The following is an 18,774-nucleotide window of genomic DNA, read 5'->3' on the forward strand; positions in this document are numbered from 1 at the left end:
ATGTGGAAAGTTACAATTTATGGGTAAGTATTAGGGAGTAAGTTTCCCTGGCAATTCACAATATAGTTCAAATTACAATTAGCACATACATTAATTACACAGTTGCTCCTCAGTAGTTTTTATTTAGCTGGGACGCTTCTGGGTAACTTTCTCTACTGTAAAGCTTAGAAGTAGTTATCATAATTTATAATACTTTGTGCATGCAATACACATTCCCACAAAACATTACAGAATGTATTATCCATAAAATATGTAGCTCTTGCAGGGCTAGACTGACTGAAATACAAAGAGCAAGGCTACAGTCAGACAGCCTTGCTACCCTGTAACTACCTCCGTATAACTTCTGTGACAAAAGTATCTGTCTTTAGCCGACAGTTTCCCTGTATAGCTGTGTGACAGTGACGTCTATAAATTGCGAGTCGAGAGAGAGGAAGTACTGTATCACTATGCTCCCTGCAATGCTTATGCTCCTTTGGCTGCGGATTAACAACTGTAGTCAATTAATGGTGTCCTTGGATAAAACTAGCTGCTGATTGGAATTGCATTTATAAAGGACTTATGCAGCTTTATGTTACAAAACTATGCTTGCTTGTAGCATTTGAGCTAAGATACAAAGTAAGCAGCAAATCTGTCTTTTGTCCCTGAGGAAGCTTGTGATGTGTGGCTAGTGCAGCAGTGTTACTAACCTGTGTTACAAGGGTTAGGTTGGCCTCAATTAACCATCATAAGCTTACCTCTGTCTGCAGCTGCAGCAAGACACTGTCTCTGTTCCTCCCACCATCTGTTACTCCAAAGCAGGACTACCTCCAGGGCTGTCCTTCAAAAGGGAGGGTAGGCTGCGTGGCCTAGTTACCAGCTACACAGTCAGTAGAGCCCATCACTGTTATGCTTTGTCAGATGCCTGTCAGCCAGCACCACCGGAAGCAGTGAGATCCCCACAGGAGGCTGGTATTACTGATTGGCTGCTACCATGATGATCTCCGGTCACTGGAATCGAAACTGGCTTTACATAAGCTGTACAGCACTCCTGTCACACACCAGCAGCTGCCTCTGCTCCAAGTTATTGCTCTGAGTCCCTCTAAGATGGTTGCTGCCCAACTGCCAACTGTCTCTGAAGATGGCTGCAACTGCCACTGCCAAAGCTGTCTCTCTCTCTCTCTGGGATCAATACGCATGTTGCTTAATGGTTAGTGTCTTCATGCCAGCCACAGCACTCAAGGCACAGGTAGCCCTATCCCTGCTGTAAGTTTAATAGTGTCCAGTCTGGGATGCACTCAGCAGCGGAAGGGGCAGAAAAGTCACACAACAGCTCGTGGCAGCTATGATGGGGTTCCACATTCTCCACACATGCTGGCTTCACTGGGTGCTTAGTCCCTGATTATAATACACTGCCACCAATGCATGTGGCCACAGGATGGCTGACGACATAACCTACTGTCACCAATGTATAAGGGGCATAACATACAGGGCATCTTATGCATTTATATCTATATATACTATTACAAAGGTTCAGGTGCATGTATATATATATATATATATACAGTATAAATATAACTAAGGCACTCCACAGTAAATGTACAAGGGGAGAAGGTTCTTTTGGTGGGGTGCCAGACATATAACCTGTCTTCCCCAACCAGTATCTTACAAGCTGCATAACGAGTGCATACCCTGCTACAGTCTGCATTGTTTGAGGCATACCTTCCACCATTGAGAAATGAGGAAGTGGGACTCACTGGCCCGCCGAAGCCATGCCGTGGCTGAAGGGGGCGTTGCTTCACGGGAGTGCATGCAATCGTGAGCCGCGCCCAATTTTCAGTCACTATGGGTACAGGAACCTCCCAACTGCCCGAGTGACAGGAGCCTCCCAAGTGCACCCCACCAAGGGACACTGCGGCCCATGGGTGGGACATCGGGACTGTTCCACAAAAATCGGGACAGTTTGGAGGTATGGTGGGACTCTTCAAGTCACCATACCGTGAATGTGCTAATAAACGGACCCCATTATCATAACTTCAAGATTACAAGACTGCTAACCCAGCCTGTCCATCTCAATTCTAAAGCCACACCATATACCTCTGCTACATGCATCTGATTTCATTTGCCTGAAAGTAGGAGGGTTGTGGACAAGCATTCCCTGTTGAACTCTGATTTACAGTCTTGCGTTTGTGCAGTGCAAATGTTTCATAGGCTTATTAGAGTGTAGCAAGCTCTTGCTATGGTTTCCACAACATTTGCAAATGTGAGAATGCACGCAGTGAGCGATTATTGGTAGACTGCGCATGCGCTGTGAATGCACAGCATGTGTGTTAATGGCTAAATGCGATCGCCTTGTGTATGCAGTCTAATTGTATAGCATATGCATTTTGATTGACAGGAAGTGACCGTTCATGGGTGGTAACATGGGGGTAAATTTACTAAGGTAGGAGATTTTTAGAACTGGTGATGTTGCCCATAGCAACCAATCAGATTATATCTATTATCTGCTAGAAGCAGCTAGATAAATGGTAAGTAGAATCTGATTGGTTGCCATGGGTAACATCACCAGTTCTAAAAATCTCCCACCTTAGTAAGTTTACCCCATGGTGTTTGTGGCAAGTTGTTGGAAAAACGCAGGCGTGTCATGTACATTTTTGGGGCATGTATCTGACGTCATCTGCGAATGCTGCATTCAAAAACATGGCGCCCAGTGTGAATGCATTCTCATTTGTGAATGCATCAGTGGGTTTTATCCTTTCTGGGCGGCTATTCACATGCTATTTTCAGCAATAGTAGATTAGTGAAGATTGCTATCTCAGCTTCAATAGCGATCCATAGTGAATCAGGTCCACTGTCCACTGTTAAGGGTGGTACTCACGGAGCGATATTCTAAGCAATCTGACTACATTGCTTAGAATTTGAGCATTATCGCTCTGTGTGTACCCCCTACAGCGATAGCGATGTGCAGCCCCGCGCATCGCTATCGCTGGTGCTAGATTGGCCTGCATGCAGGCCAATCTAGCGGGTCGCTCACTTCACCCGCTGGGTGAAATGAGTGGCCCCCCCGTCTCCCCCCACACGCTCAGCACAGATCGCTCATCCCACATCGGCCCGTCCAGCGCCGTAACTACCTATGTGCCAGGTGTGCCTGGCACACAGCGCAGTTACACTGAGGGCGCACGGCGAGCGGCATGTAATGAGTCAAATTGACTCATTACATGCCGCCTGTGCTGGGTGCCGTGCGCCGCGCTGGAGGGAGAGCAGCGCCGGAGGCAGAAAAGGAGGAGGAGGGAGGGGGACTTGAGCCGCAGCAGCGCTATGTTATTGATAGCAGCGCCGCTGCAGCACTCCCCTCTCATTCCGTACTGGATGCCCGGCGCTGCTGTGAATGCTGTGATGCGGTTCCCTCCAGGGCCGGTTCTTGGCCTTGTGGCGCCCCGGGCAAAATATAGGGGCGTGGCTTCAAATGGGGGCGTGGTCACGATGCTGAAAGAAAAAATGAAATAATAAAAAAGTATACTTACCATCCCCGTTCCTGATCCAGACCGCTGCAGACCCCCTCCGCCGGCGGCGCCACTCTTCTCCTCTCCTCTCTTCGATCTATGGGAGAGACGTTATTACGTCTCTCCCATAGAACAGCATAGACACTAGAGGTCAATTATGACCCCTAGTGTCTGTGCCACTATGCTGTGCGGTGCGCGATGACATCATCGCGCATCGCACAGCAAAGGTCCTCTACATGAAGAGAAACTAGACCGTAGCGTCTAGTTTCCCTTCATGGAGAGGACCTTTGCTGTGCGGTGCGCGATTACGTCATCACGCACCGCACAACTAAGGTCCTCTCAATGAAGGGAAACTAGACGCTACGCGTCTGGTTCCCTTCAAAGCGGGGGGGCACAGCAGGGCACTGCGGGGGGCACAGTGGCGAATCTTGCCCTGGTGCGGCGCACTCCGGAAGGCGGCGCCCCGGGCAAAAGTACCGCTTGCCCATGGCAAGAACCGCCACTGGTTCCCTCATCCTAGCATTCTCAGCAGCGGCCAGCCAATACGGAAGGAGAGGGGAGTGCTGCAGCGGCGCCGCTACCAATGACATAGTGCTGCTGCGGCTCAAGTCCCCCTCCCTCCTCCTCCTTCTCCCCTGCGGCTGCCTGGGATCTCTGCCAGCACGAGGAGCCTGACTGTCAGCGGGAGAGATGGTAAGTATATCTCTCTCTCTCTCTCTTTCTGTCTCTCTCTCTCTCTCTTTCTGTCTCTCTCTTTCTATCTCTCTCTCTCTCTCTCTCTCTCTCTGGTGTCTGTTTGCCGCAATGTGTAAAAAGGGGGACTGGCTGCCGTAATGTGTAAAAAAGGGGATGCCTTCTGCCGTAATGTGTAATAAGGGGGACGTTGTCTGCCGTAATGTGTAAAAAAGGGGATGCCGTCTGCCGTAATGTGAAATAAGGGGGACTCTGTCTGCCGTAATGTGTAATAAGGGGGATGCTGTCTGCCGTAATGTGTAATAAAGGGGACGTTGTCTGCCTTAATGTGTAAAAAAGGGACGCTGTCTGCCGTAATGTGTAATAAGGGGGACTCTGTCTGTCGTAATGTGTAATAAGGGGGACGCTGTCTGTCGTAATGTGTAATAAGGGGGACGCTGTCTGCCGTAATGTGTAATAAGGGGGACGTTGTCTGCCGTAATGTGTAAAAAAGGGGATGTCGTCTGCCGTAATGTGTAATAAGGGGGACGCTGTCTGACGTAATGTGTAATAAGGGGGACTGTCTGCCGTAATGTGTAAAAAGGGGGACGCTGTCTGCCGTAATGTGTAAAAAGGGGCTCTACCTGGTGTAGTGGCTCTACTGTGCAGCGTAATTTGAATAATGGAAACTACTATGCACCGTAGTATGAATTGGCATTATTTTGTGGCCACGCCCCTTCCCCATGAAGCCACGCCCTATATATTTTTCGTGCTCCTGCGGCGCGCACTGCTCCTGTCTTGCATGGGGGGGGGGGGCGCGCCAATGCCGTTTCTTGCACACAGCGCAAAAATACCTAGTTACGGCACTGGGCCCGTCTATATGGGCCTTTACATTGATTCTTGCAGGAAACACAGATGTGTGGACTCAATCCCGAAGAGTAGTGGAATACTCTCAAATCGTTCTACCATGTAGTGGCTAAAAACAAACGGCAGCAACGTCAAAGAGACCCAACATTTACAACAGCTTTTCCTTTCATGTGCACCACCTCTACAGCGTTATGGGGACAATGGGTTAGATAATGTGATTTGATATTTACTGTACAGTTATTTGTTTTTTGACAAGTGGGGTTCAATTCGGTGTGTGTAGGGAACATGTTGCAATAGTATTTCTGAAGCATAACCTTGGGGTTTAAATTACGAGTGTATACTCAGGCTGTATGTTAATTGTTTACCCAAAATTGCATTCTGTTGTACGGTTAAAACCAGCAGTGGCTGCTGCCCCTGGGCTGCAGCACTGACCAAAGTGTGCAAGGGGGGGAGGGGTGGTGCTGGCCAGCACATATGAACATACATGTTTAGTTGTATTTAACATATGTGCTGGCTTCCTTACCCAGGGATCGGCATTTGCACATGCTTGGAAGACATATACTGCTCAGCTTGTCTATCATCAATAATCCCTCAGTGTATTCCTATCTTCCATGCGTGTGTGGTACCCCAGGACTAATGGATGCCCCCAGGACTGACAGGGTCTCAATAGCCTGAACTTTTTGCCCTAAAGTTGACTGAAATGGTGGCTGTGTGTTCCTGGATAATCAGATACACAGGCACACTACCCACAGCTCTATTTGACCCCCCATTTGCTGTCTGGACCCAGCTACAGCAGGGAGGTTGGGAGGGGGACGTACCAACACCACTGACCTGATTGGATAGCCTGCTGAGTTGGATGCATCTGGGACTCCAGCAGCATAGGGGTTAAAAGGAGCAGCGGATGGCGGGAAAAGTGTTCGGGGGATGGGACAGTGGATAAGGGGCATGTGACGGCTCCAACTAAGTTGCGGCACTAGCGTTCCTGGCCACCTTGTGAGAACCCATAATGGACGGAAGAGGCAGCGCAGCACCCCTAGTAATCGGAGGTGGCTGGCATTTCAACAAGCAGTGGCAGCCCAGTAATAAGTGCAGTCCGGCCAGCGGAGATACCCCCAGACTCCCAGCCCACCTGAGCGGGTCCTGGCTGCGCAACCAGGAAACAGCAGCGGCAGTGAGAGGCCGACAGCAGCAGCTGGAGGCAGTGTGAGCAGATCAAGCAGGCAGGAGGCACATGACAGAGCCGTAACTAGACTTTTTGGTGCCCTGTGCCAGAGAGAAAATTGCCCCCCCCCCCCCACATTTTTTCCAATAGGGACATAAAGCACATGCCTCGTGGGGAAGGGGCATGACAAGATTATTGATCCCAGAGAAAGCCCATGCTATGATGCCCTTCCCCATAATATATATATTTAGATAGATAGATAGATAGATAGATAGATAGATAGATAGATAGATAGATAGATAGATAGATAGATTACACGTTTATAGACCACTGAAAGAAAATGGATTTGGGCATGCGAAGTAGTCTCTGCTTCCTACTACTGCGACTACTGCGCATGTGTGACTCACTGACAGGGGGAGCGCAGCGCTGAACACCTGCTACGGACAGATCAGTGGCCGCGGCGGTTATTAGGTGGACCACAGTGACGGCTAGTGTGACGCGGAAACTACAGGGAGCATTGGGGAGCGCCGGGCAGCGGGAGGAAAACAGCTAACGAGGAGTAAACACCGGGAGCGCAGAGATAACCTTAATAACGCAGTGGGAGAGTTTCTTACATCCCGCCCTGTGACTGACTAAGAAAGTAATTTCAAGTTCATGAATGTTGTATAGGTATTAGTGACAGAAGGGGTCAGGGTAAGAGACAGCAGCAGTCAGGAGATGCTGTGCTTCAGAAAAGTGGGAAGGTGCAAGTGAAATTAGTTAAAACAGATAATTAGCAAGTGCTACCAACAGCGCCCCCTACCCTGCAGCGCTATGTGCGAAGCCCAATCCACACACACCTAGTTACGGCCCTGGTGCATGGTGATGCCCCTGCTCATATAAGGAGAGTGGGAGCCACACCAGAAGGGGAAGCCTGCGGAGGAGAGAAGGAGTCCGCACAGCGTAGCCAGCATACTCCAGCAGTCCCCAGGCATCAGGACACCCAGCAGAGACTGTTTCCAACCTCCTGACAACCCTGCAAGCTGCCCTAAGTATTGAAGTGGCAATAGCAGGGAGACCCCAGCGGAGCACAGTCGGCAGTTGTAAGTAGCATGTGGCACACTACAGCACACACCAGGAGAAGGGTAACCTCAGCATAGAGAGAGGGATGTCACAGGGAGGCAGCTCTGATAGCCAACTGCAACTGCCCACACAGGGAACTTTACATATGTAGACTGTTAAGGTAATTGCCACTCACATGCTTTAGGGATGAGACTGACCCCACTATAACAGCATCCATCCCTGAGTGACAGTGTGAGGAAATGCCAGCTCCGTTACAAAGCATCTGGTTCCCCTCAAGAAACAACCCCCAGTCAACACTGAAGGAGAGAGCCCTGAATTAACATGACTTTTGTTAGCCTTCAGGTTCCACTAACCAGTGTCTCCGCAAGGTGTGCAAGGTGACCCACAGGTCAGGGTAGTGGAAGGGAGTTACAAGAACAAATCAAATTTCCTGTTATCACCCCAGTCAGCTTCACCCACATCAAGGAGGATTTTAGCCCATAGCAGGCACCGTGACTACATTTGAGATAGAGGCATTGCAGGATTGTAGCTTTAAGTTGTGTACACATGGTGAGATTGACTATATAGTCAAAATCGCAAGGAAAGTTAGTGCAAATCGCACTGTGTTTAGCCAGCTGCGATACCGATGCGCACTTCCGCGGGATCGTATTGCAAGGAAAGATAGACTGTGCAGGCAAGTCAATCCTGGCTATACTGTGTACTATCTAGTACAAAGTATGGTCAAAATTGTCATTTTGTCAAAATCGAAAGTACAGATAGTCAAAATCTGTGCTATCTGGGCTCTGGGGGAGTTCAAGGGAAATCGTATAGTCAAAATCAGAGATAGTCAATATCTCACTGTGTGTATCCACCTTAACCTTCAGTCAAGCAACAACAAGGGAGGAAAAGTTTGGAGGATAGCACCATCCAGTGCCTAAAGCTCAGATTGCACTCCTGACCAGTCTGTCACGATTCGGGTAATTGGACATTATTTACCTTCCAAGTGTCTCCAGAGACTGTCCCAGCATTCCAGGACGGGATTCCATCTGCACTGTCTGCCTCAAGTCTCTTCCCTGTAATCCCGCAGTGCTGTCAAGGCAGCCTTACAGTTTAGTTGCACTGTTTTAAAGAATGGCGTCTCCTGCCCTCCGCTGCCTCCACCGCCATTACTGCTGTTTACCACATGGAATATACAAACAGACTTTCCCTTCAAATGCAAACATGGGTGCAGCCATGTTTTTCCTCATCACATGTCATTCTACAACCTATCCGCTGCACTCTGGACTCTGTCTAATTATCCAGCCAATGCCTGTGTCACGTCTGAGGATTCTTGTGGATCCGGATTTGGGGAAGATGATTCTGGTGCACTTGGATCTCTGAATAACAAACAAGCGGGATGGATGAAGGTCTTGCGCATTTATTACTTGGAGTAGTTTAACAGGGTTCACCAAAGACAGTTGAAATAGAGATACGACTGTAGGTTAGCGGGTGGCTGAGGATGCCGGAACCGTGACACAGTACTTTAAAGGAGGAATTCCGAAGGATGGTTACTGCGGCGTCTGGAACAGGTAGCTGGGTAGGACAAGGGAACAGAGTCGGCAGTCTGCGTAAGGCTATATCAGGAGGCTTGGGTACTTTGCTGTAACAAGAACCTGACACTGGAGACGCTGCGGGAGCACAGAGAACTAGCTTCACAGATACTGTGAAAGACGTTGCACTGGCAAATTCCCTCCTCCAGGCCTTCCTGTGTTATAGCAGCTGCTCTGAGCTAATTGGCCACAGGAAAGTGATAAATTGGTGAAGTGTGGGCAAGACAGGCTTTTTGTCCACATCCAAGATGGCCACCGGGAACACAGACCAGCCTGTTCACAGAAGCCCTGGCTCCACAGCAGCACTGCTAACCCCCGCTGGAGGGACATGCTGCCAGTCTGCTGAGCTGCCAACCAGTGCCCCTGCCTGTCCTCCCAGCGCACCCTGCCCGGCGCCAGCAGCCCGCACCTCCGCCAGTTGGACCTCTCCAAAGGGACTGGACAGGTAAGAGCCGGCTCCCCTGCACAGTCTCCCGCCGGACCGGGACAGCCTGCTTCCCAGCTGGTAAAAATATCCTGCTCCTGGGCTGGATAATCGTCAGTGCTTTGGTTGTCTAACCTATACACATGTCTCTCCTGCTTGTGGATTCTACTGCTTGTTTCTCCAGGTATTCCAGCTCCTGTGATTCAGCTCCACTAAGAGACCCGCAACTGTTTCCATCCAGCGGTGCAGCCTGACTTCTGCAGTGTTCCAGCATTGCTCCTGATTACTCTCTACGATCAGACACCGGCTTCCTGCTCACAGCGTTGGTCCTGCTTTGCTTCCAGCCTCCAGCGGTATGCTGGTATCATTTTCAACTTCTCCTTTCTGCAGCACCGCTCTCCATACTTCACAGTGTACATACCACGGCCTACCAGCTTTCCACAATGCTCCTGAGTCGCTGGTATTCTGCTAGCGGTGCTCCACAGTTTCTTCAGTTTATTTCAATGTTATCAGCGGTATTCCCATATCGCCTGCATCTGTGACCATTCTACCATTGAACCACAGTGTCCATCGATGCTCACCATCAGACTCTAAATCTACAGTGGTGAGTTCTACACACCTTTCATTCATACCGGTTTCAACCGGCACTCTCTGCAATTATACCCAGTACCATCTACTTCTGTGCATCTGTGTTGCTCCAGCCTCTGTATACCATCTGCTGGGCAGTACCAGTTCATACCTCTCCTCAGCGGTTAGCTGTGGCATACAGACTTACCATCTCCAGTTCTGGCAAGGACTCTGTAATATTCTGTTCTGCAAGCCACAGCACTAATTACCTCTGCGCTTCTAGGAACTGTACTGTAATTTATCACTGCACATCTACTGTGACGTTATTGCATATCCAAGGTGTCTAAAGCTGTGTGTTCAATAAAGCTGACTTTACCTTTTTACAACTTCGTTGTTGTGGTCACGCTTGTGGGCAAATGGTACTAGCTCTCCTGTCTGTCTAGGAACCCAATACTACCTCCGCAGTACACCTACACGCCAGCCCCTACATCTGAGGCTTCCCCAGGTCAGCCTCAGCCCTCAGTTGTGACACAGTCTGCCTAACTTACACTGCATAGTGCATACAAAAATCCTATTCCAAGCCAGGAGAATACAGTGAGTGCGGATAATTATATTCACCGACATTTCAGATAATAAATTCCCCATTAACGGGACGTATAACATTCTTCTGTTCTCCCATTTAGTGCAAGAACCTAATTCGCACACGTGAGAGTAGACATAAACTGATGCATCTTACATATATACAGTCCATCCGGAAAGTATTCACAGCGCTTCACTTTTTCCACATTTTGTTATGTTACACCCTTATTCCAAAAAGGAATAAATTACTTTTTCCCACAAAATTCTACACACAATACCCCATAATGACAACGTGAAAAAAGTTTATTTTTAGGTTTCTACAAATTTATTAAAAATAAAAAAACTGGGGGGCGTGGCCTGACTGGAGAGGCAGCTGGAAGCAGAAAATCAGACCTCCTGCCCAATCTCCAAAAAAACATTGCATCCAACTGAAATATAACCCCCATATCACCCTCATAACCCGCCTAATAGCTCAAGGTACCTGTGTGCCTGGTCGCGGAGCCGGGGGATCGTTTTTGCGGTCCCTGCGGGTTGTGGCCTACACCGGGTGCCGGAGCCGCGGCATCGATTTTTGCTCCTGCCCGCCGGGAAGCTCCAGGGGACGCGCTGAAGACGGAGCTGCTCGGGATCACGGAGGCCCCGTGGTCGGCTCTACACCCGGCTGGACAGACCGTGTGACCGCACCGCATCGCGCCTGAAGCCCCGTGGAGCGGGTGTCGGGACCCGGCGCTCGGGGACAGAGAGAGCCGCGGGAGCGCACTTCCGGCGCTGCGCTGACAAGGATCACTGTCAGACCGCAGCACCCGCCGGCTGAGGTAGTATCTTCTCTCCTGCACCTCTCTCCCCCTGGAAATACCATCTCCCATAGTGAAGTGAGGTGGAGGGGGACTGTAGAGGTGAGGAGATATATGAGGGTTGTATCTCTATGTGTAACTGGAGCTGAATACAGTATTACACAACCCACCACAGGGACACTGCAGATCCTCTATACCCTGCCTCCCCTCACCCTCTAATGATTATATATTAACCCAATGATATATTTTGGGTCACATCATAGTGAAAAAGATTTTATTCACTACTATTGGTGATCCTAAGGAATACTGCTGTTTTTCGAGTCTGTTGCCACAAAGTGAATTACAACTCTCACCCCCCCCCCCCCCTCCCCATCGCCACGTATATGGGAGGGGAGCGAGACTTACTCAATACCTACTAATTTCTCTCCAGTTGGCGTACTTACACGGTGATACCGCAGGCCGGATTGCCGTTGTAATTGAAATACTACATATCAGATATTATTTACCACGCTCTCTAAGTCTCGCTGCTATCATATATATTGGTGATAGCAATCTCCTACTTGGTAAACACAATAGCATTTCACTGACAACTTGGTGAACTACTCCCGCTACCAACCCTCCATCAATGGACATGTTTCACATCGATATGTGAATTCGCACCACCCGCAACTGTGATGTAGTCCTCTCCCTATCTATATAACCAAAGGCTAACCATACCACCTACCCGACCCTCATGAGCTCGTAATTAATATTATGGACAAATTCTTAAAATCTTCCACACCAAAACCTCAAAGATATAGGAGTGGTAATAAACGTGGTGAACCAAGCTCCACCTCCCCACCATTGTCCTCCCAGCCTGTCAGTATAGACACCGCCACTGAATCACCGTCTATCATGGCCCCAAAAGCACCCCCTGCTCCTCCTTCCTACTCGGAAATAGTTAAAGCAATTAAAGAAACCGTGGAACCTTTATTACAAGCTCAGGCAGATACATTTATGACAGCAGTATCAGACCTGAAATCAGAACTCGGCTCTATGTCCCGCAAAATCTCGGTGAACGAAAATAGGATTGGAGTTAACTTTAAGGAAATTGAGGATCTTAAAGAGCAGGTCATATCTTTAACAACTACGCGTCAGCATATGATGATGAAGATAGACGACCTGGAAAATCGCTCGATACGTAACAACCTAAGAATTGTGGGTCTTAAAGAATCACTGAAGGGCCCTGATCTTCTGAAATTCCTCCTCTCTGATCTGCCAGATCTCCTGGGTATTCCTGAAGAACTCTCTTCCTTGGAAATTGAACGAGCTCATAGACTGGGTCCCCCACGTGACTCTAATCAATCTAGACCCCGCCCGGTTATTTTCAAATGCTTGAACTTCAGGCATAAAGAGCTGATATGGTCTGCAGCCCGAAGCAAAGGCCCACTTCAATGGGATGGACAGCGACTATTCCTCTTTCAGGATTACTCCGCGGAAGTCTCTAGAGCCAGGAGAGAAATGTCTCCAATATGCTCTCACCTAGTGAAAACCGGTATCCGATTTGCTCTCCTTTACCCTGCGCGGCTGCGCATCTTCACTCCACAAGGCCCGAAAGATTTCACGTCGGTGGACTCGGCTAAAGGCTTCATCACGGAGCTTAGTGGCCCCACGAGATCACCCTCGACCTCACATCCATCTTCTCCAAGCAAGGTGGATGATAATGATTGATACCTGTTACCGGGACTTTGTCCATGTTCTTATAAGGGTTGATATAGTTACTAATTACGTTCTATTGTGAGGTGGGTTAGATTTGACTCCTATCATGACCACCTAGAAAATCACTTCTTTTTCTACTTAGGTCATGGGAACGTCTGTTTAAATCTATTGTCTTCATATTGCCTGTTGGTTATTTAATTACATCTATTACTCTACATTGCAGCGGGATCACGCTGGAGGTTTATGCTGATATATGCTGATGTAGATGTTCTTATATGTTATTTTTATCTTCATCTTTGTCTTTACCTTTCTCTCTTCTTTCCGCCTTTTTTTACTTTACTCTCTGATACCTTTTACTTGCAGATACTTAGACGGCTGGGGCGGGAAATGTTTATCTTTATGGTACTCTGGAATACCTATATACCGATGCTTCTTATATCAAGACTTCTTACTATCCTTCTGTATTCCCTTGCAGATGTTATAGATGTCACAGCTTAATATAATATCATGGAATGTTAGGGGTATCAACTCTCCTATTAAACGGAGACGTATCCTTACCTATCTAAACAAAATAAAAGCCGACGTCTCTATGTTACAAGAGACACACCTGACCCCTCCTGAACATGCTAAACTTACCATGCTTAGGCAAGAAGTTGTAGCATCTTCTTCATTCTCTTCTAAGGCAAGGGGGGTAGTTATCCTTATCCGTAAGGGGGTAGTATTTGACATACATCATCAGATTATTGATCCTCTGGGTCGATATATTGTCTTAGATATCACCTTGGAAGGCACTAGATTAACCTTGTGTAATGTCTATGCCCCAGCTGTGTATGATAAATCATTCTACCTGGAGATAACGAATATTCTCCGCCCGTATTCGCATTCCTCTCTCATTGTTGGAGGAGATATGAATATGGTGTCCTCTTTGGTTTTGGATAGGAAGGGCACCTCGGCTCAGAGGACCAGACTACCCAAGATCAACCTGGATTATATGTCTGCACAGCTGGGACTGATTGATATATGGCGTCTCCATAACCCTATAGAATTGGAATATACTTACTACTCTTCATCCCATAATTCCTTCTCACGCATAGATTATTTCCTTGTCTCCACCGATTTGTCCCCCAGGATCACTGAGACAGCTATTAATCCTATAACTATCTCAGACCATGCCCCTATTTCACTTGTGCTTCAAGGAAGACTCACTTTAGGTACGACCTCACATTGGAGATTCCCTGCTAAGATGGCGGCTTCTCCGGACTTTAAAACCATGTTGACGAATTCCTGGGACTCCTATGTCCTTAACAACTCCGACCATACTTCTGACCCTGCCTTATTTTGGCAGACTGCTAAAGCTGTTCTAAGAGGAGATATAATAGCATACACGACGAAATATAAAAGGGACCAAGACGCCACTTATAGGGCAGCACAATCCACACTAACTTCCTCATTTCAAACTTTCAAATCCTCACCTACATTAGCTAACAAGCAGAAATATAGAGATGCTAAGACCCAGTTTGATCATACTCTGACACATATGGATAATAGATTCCTTATAGCAGGTAAATATAAATTTTTTCAATACGGAGATAAGCCGAGCCGAATGCTTTCCAACTTACTTAAATCCGATAAGGGACCCCAATATGTGGCAGCTTTGAAAGACTCGACCTCAGCTGTGCGGACTGAAGGAAAGGAGATAACTGACATCTTCTACTCCTTTTTTAGCGATCTCTACTCTCATAGTAATGTTGATCAATCTAACAAAAACTCCTTCTGGGAAACATTACAGTTACCTCAGATTGCCCCGGACCAATCAGATTCCCTGACGGCCCCTGTTACTGTTATTGAAGTAACGGAGGCTATTAAAGCCCTTAAACCGCTGAAGACCCCAGGACCTGATGGTTTGTCTGGGGAATTCTTCAAATTACTCTCCCCTAAAATAGTGGATTCTCTAACAGCCTTTTTTAACTCTATTATTTCCAATCTAACTATCCCACACTATTTTAACTCGGCCCTGATCCGAGTTATACCCAAACCTGGCAAAGACCCACTCCTCCCATCTTCTTATCGCCCTATCTCCTTACTTAATGTGGACTACAAACTATTTACTAAACTGTTAGCAGATCGACTAAAATTCATCTTGCCTGAAATAATCCACACGGATCAAACCGGTTTTATCTCAGGCAGACACTCGGTGACCAATATCCGTAAAGTCCTAACAGTTCTACAATCTCTGAGAGGGGTGGAAACGGATGGTCCTACTTTCCTATTATCATTGGATGCCGAAAAGGCATTTGATCTGGTGACGTGGGACCACCTGTTTGAGACACTTCGACGTTTCGGATTCTCCGACCGATTTATGGCCATTATACACACCATATACCATAATGCATCTACGCAAGTCTTCACAAATCGATATCTGTCTCAACCCCTAACGATTTATAGGGGGACCAGGCAGGGCTGCCCCTTATCCCCTCTGCTTTTTGCGGCAGCGTTAGAACCCCTGGCTGTAGCATTGAGACAGTTACCGACCTTCTCGGGGATATCAGTAGGAAAAAGGGAAGTTAAGCTTGGACTATTCGCAGATGACATGATCTTATTTGTCTCTAAACCCCGCACTTCGATCCCTGCTATTTTTGAAACCATACATTGTTTTAGTACCTTTGCTGGTTATCGTATAAATACCCATAAATCTGAATTACTCCCCCTGACTAACACGGCAGACCCTCTTCTCCACTCCGACTTCTCCTCCCAATTCACGATGACCCCTACTAAACTAAAATACCTAGGTATTTATATTCCCTCGGAGCTCTCCCGCCTATATCTATATAATTATACACCCATTATCCGACAAATTCAAACACGATTACAAACCTGGAAAGACCTCAAACTTTCTCTGCTAGGCAGAATAGTAGTGATAAAGGCTATTATCTTCCCGAAACTGGCCTATCTACTTCAAATGCTCCCCGTCACGATCACTAAACAGGATGCCCTACTCTGCTCGCAAATATTCTCAAAATTTATTTGGAAAAATTCAAAACCACGCATGCCCAAAGCCCGAACTTATGTTAACAAACGAAAGGGTGGAATGAGTATGCCTAACGTAATGATGTTTGCTAGATCAGCACTATTTAAGTTTGCCTCGGATTGGCTTCTACGGTCAGACATATATACGAACCTGGAGCTAGAAGAGGCATTGTTCTCTCCTTACTCCCCTGCAGCATTACTTCACACACCGAGTCCTAAACTACCCCAGGAGGTTAAGACTAATATTTTATTTTGGGACACTTATAGGGCCTGGACCTCCATCCATAAACTATTTCGTACTAACCCGTATGAGTCACCGTACATACCCTTATGGGGTAACCCTAATTTCCCCTCCTCTTTAGATAATCGTCATTTTTACACATGGAAATGTAAGGGGATATACACCATTAGAGACATCTTTGATCCTGGTGGACACATGCTCTCCTTCACGCAATTACGTGACAAATATTCTTTACCCCACTCCAACTTTTTCATGTTTCTCCAGGTGCGTCATTATGTCAACTCTCTTACTGATCCCTTAGGTAAAGAGACCTCTACTCGGACAATTCTCGACACTCTCACGTTCTGCAGACACAATCCCTTCAAAATTCGATACCTTTACAATGACCTGATTGAAGTGTCAGCCCCCTCTTGGTCCCCTCTCTCGAATTCCTGGCAGCGGGAACTCCCAGAGACACCCGAGATGGACGGGGTTTATGCAAACACTGACCTAGTTCTCAAGGCTCTAAAATCCGCTACATTACAAGAAATACATTTAAGGATAATGAATAGGATGTATATATCCCCCTCCCAAAGACAACACTTTCGCCCAGGTGAATCAGGCACTTGTCCTAAATGTGGAGTAAGTGGAGCATCCCTTGCACACAATCTCTGGTTATGTGGGAAAATTAAACGATTCTGGTGTAAGATTCTCCAATACTTATCCCGTCTACTTAAAGTAACACTCCCTGCAGTAATAGGCCCGCTGCTGTTCGCTGATTTCTCGCCCTGGCTATCACGGTATGATCTCACTCAGGTGGTCCCTTTGCTGACTGTGATGACTACGGTAGCAAAACAGGTGACACTGAGGCACTGGATATATAAAACTGCCCCAACAGTAGGGGAATGGGAATCCGCTTTATTGGACGTACTATTTTCCCCGGGATAGACGTGATTGTATTTGGAGGGTTTTCCAAGACACAACGTGGTACTGGACCAATCGAATAGCGGGAATAATTATTTGACCTTCTATATTTTAAAAGGTGAGGTTACTAAGTAGACCCCACTTATACCATCGACTCTCCAAAGTTATGATATTGTACACCACAGGGCTCACCCCAAAACCCATGACTCCACCTTCTCATCCAGATGTCACTCCTGAATAACTCCTCTCCCCCCCCCCCCCGGCAATATATACACCGTCTATATATAGTATCTCTGTATTATTTTCCCTTCCTTTCTCCTTTCCTCCCTTTACTTCCAATCTCTACTCTTTCCTTTCCTGTCTCTTTTTCTTGTTAACAGCTGTGATAGTTAATTTATATATTATGTACGTTGCTTGATGTTGGGGATAGTGGCGCACCTTGGTGTGCTGGACCCACTACTATTGCTGATAGACAGCTGAGTTGATGTTACTCTATGTGTAATATTTTTTCTTCTTCTTTTTTTCTCTCTTACTACAAAAAAAACAACAAAAAAGCCAGACAGCCTTTAATTTTATGCATTTTATTCGTTATTGAATTTGATTATTTGTCACTGCTGAATACCTGTGTGATTTAAACCTTGATAACCTATGTTGTGACTCTACGGCTGTCTAATAAAGAAATTTATAAAAAAAAAAAAAAAACTAAGAAATCACATGTACATAAGTATTCACAGCCTTTGCCATGAAGCTCAAAATTGAGCTCAGGTGCATACTCTTTCCACTGATTATCCTTGAGATCTTCCTACAGCTTAATTGGAGTCCACCTGTGATAAATTCAGTTGATTGGACACCATTTGGAAAGGCACACACCTGTCTATATAAGGTCCCACACTTGACAGTGCATGTCTGAGCACAAACCAAGCATGAAGTCAAAAAAAATGTCTGTAGACCTCCGAGACAGGATTGTCTCGAGGCACAAATCTGGGGAAGGGTACTGAAAAATATCTGCTGCTTTGAAGGTTCCAATGAGCACAGTGGCCTCCATCATCCATAAATGGAAGAAGTTCAGAACCGCCAGGACTCTTCCTAGAGCTGGCCGGCTGTCTAAACTGAGCGATTGGGGGAGAAGGGCCCTAGTCAAGGAGGTGACCAAGAACCCGATGGTCACTCTATCAGGGCTGCAGCATTCCTCTGTGGAGAGAGGAGAACCTTCCAGAAGGACAACCATCACTGCAGCAATCCACCAATCAGGCCTGTACAGTAGAGTGGCAGACAAAAGCCACTCCTTAGTAAAAAAGCACATAGCAGCCCACCTGGAATTTGCCAAAATGCACCTGAAGGACTCTCAGACCATGAGAAACAAAATTATCTGGTCTGATGAGACAAAGATTGAACTCTTGCTAGGCATCATGTTTGGAGGAAACCATGCACCGTTCATCACCAGGCCAATACCAGCCCTACAGTGAAGCATGGTGGTGGCAGCATCATGCTGTGGGGATGTTTTTTAGTGTCAGGAACTGGGAGACTAGTCAGGATAAAGGGAAAGATGAATGCAACAATGTACAGAGACATCCTGGATGAAAACCTGCTCCAGAGCGCTCTTGACCTCAGTTTATCTTTCAAAAGGATAACAACCCTAAGCACACAGCCAAGATATCAAAGGAGTGGCTTCTGTGAATGTCCTTGAGTGGTCTAGCCAGAGCCCAGACTTGAATCTGATTGAACATCTTT

The 18,774-nt window shown here is 47.1% G+C and overlaps 1 protein-coding gene across 1 annotated transcript in view; it reads right to left on the reverse strand.

Annotated features, from left to right (window-relative positions):
• The window catches only part of LOC135055001 (cyclic AMP-dependent transcription factor ATF-7-like), a 306,652-nt gene extending 305,426 nt beyond the window's left edge, over positions 1 to 1,226 (reverse strand). The window contains exon 1 of the mRNA XM_063958542.1: positions 735 to 1,226. The gene's annotated coding sequence lies outside the window, so the exon portion shown is untranslated. The remainder of the gene's footprint in view (positions 1 to 734) is intronic.
• Between the last annotated feature and the right edge of the window lie 17,548 nt (positions 1,227 to 18,774).

Source organism: Pseudophryne corroboree, chromosome 3, assembly GCF_028390025.1.
Source record: "Pseudophryne corroboree isolate aPseCor3 chromosome 3, aPseCor3.hap2, whole genome shotgun sequence".
Lineage (NCBI taxonomy): Eukaryota > Metazoa > Chordata > Amphibia > Anura > Myobatrachidae > Pseudophryne > Pseudophryne corroboree.